The 1,039-nt window shown below is 47.4% G+C and overlaps 6 non-coding genes across 6 annotated transcripts; all 6 read right to left on the reverse strand.

The window, feature by feature from the left end:
- Position 1: 1 nt before the first annotated feature.
- On the reverse strand, positions 2-74 carry Pmar_PMAR001925. The gene has a single exon. It is a non-coding gene; the product is annotated as a tRNA-Arg (tRNA).
- A 108-nt stretch (positions 75-182) lies between these two features.
- Pmar_PMAR001926 lies at positions 183-255 on the reverse strand. Its single transcript has one exon. It is a non-coding gene; the product is annotated as a tRNA-Cys (tRNA).
- Positions 256-375: 120 nt separating this feature from the next.
- Positions 376-448, reverse strand: Pmar_PMAR001927. The gene has a single exon. It is a non-coding gene; the product is annotated as a tRNA-Arg (tRNA).
- A 108-nt stretch (positions 449-556) lies between these two features.
- Pmar_PMAR001928 lies at positions 557-628 on the reverse strand. The gene has a single exon. It is a non-coding gene; the product is annotated as a tRNA-Cys (tRNA).
- A 120-nt stretch (positions 629-748) lies between these two features.
- Pmar_PMAR001929 lies at positions 749-821 on the reverse strand. The gene has a single exon. It is a non-coding gene; the product is annotated as a tRNA-Arg (tRNA).
- Positions 822-929: 108 nt separating this feature from the next.
- On the reverse strand, positions 930-1,001 carry Pmar_PMAR001930. The gene has a single exon. It is a non-coding gene; the product is annotated as a tRNA-Cys (tRNA).
- Between the last annotated feature and the right edge of the window lie 38 nt (positions 1,002-1,039).

The following is a 1,039-nucleotide window of genomic DNA, read 5'->3' on the forward strand; positions in this document are numbered from 1 at the left end:
CTACCCTACCCGAGGATCGAACTCGGAATCTCCACCTTAGGAGGGTGGCGCCTTATCCATTGGGCCAGCAGGGCGATGATTCAACTTCCGATCATGTTGATGTCTGTGACTGTTTCGCCGATTACATGAGTGATTACTCTACCTCTCGAAAATTCCTTGATGGAAATTTTGCGAAGGTTCAAAGGGCACGCCCGGATTTGAACCCGAGGACCTGCTGATCTGCAGTCAGCCGCTCTACCACTGAGCTACACACCCATGCACACAATTTGACTAGTCCTCTATTTGACCTATTTTCATTCAAAATTTCACTCTTCACTGTGTCGTTTACAGCCAGCTCAATCGAGTCGTCCTCTAATGATTCTTACTAAACTTATCTACCCTACCCGAGGATCGAACTCGGAATCTCCACCTTAGGAGGGTGGCGCCTTATCCATTGGGCCAGCAGGGCGATGATTCAACTTCCGATCATGTTGATGTCTGTGACTGTTTCGCCGATTACATGAGTGATTACTCTACCCCTCGAAAATTCCTTGATGGAAATTTTGCGAAGGTTCAAAGGGCACGCCCGGATTTGAACCGAGGACCTGCTGAGTTGCAGTCAGCCGCTCTACCACTGAGCTACACACCCATGCACACAATTTGACTAGTCCTCTATTTGACCTATTTTCATTCAAAATTTCACTCCTCACTGTGTCGTTTACAGCCAGCTCAATCGAGTCGTCCTCTAATGATTCTTACTAAACTTATCTACCCTACCCGATGATCGAACTCGGAATCTCCACCTTAGGAGGGTGGCGCCTTATCCATTGGGCCAGCAGGGCGATGATTCAACTTCCGATCATGTTGATGTCTGTGACTGTTCCGCCGATTACATGAGTGATTACTCTACCTCTCAAAAATTCCTTGATGAAAATTTTGCGAAAGTTCATAGGGCACGCCTGGATTTGAACCGAGGACCTGCTGATCTGCAGTCAGCCGCTCTACCACTGAGCTACACACCCATACACAAAATTCGACTATTCCTCCATTTGACCTATTT

Source organism: Perkinsus marinus, assembly GCF_000006405.1.
Source record: "Perkinsus marinus ATCC 50983 genomic scaffold scf_1104296952208, whole genome shotgun sequence".
NCBI lineage: Eukaryota > Perkinsozoa > Perkinsida > Perkinsidae > Perkinsus > Perkinsus marinus.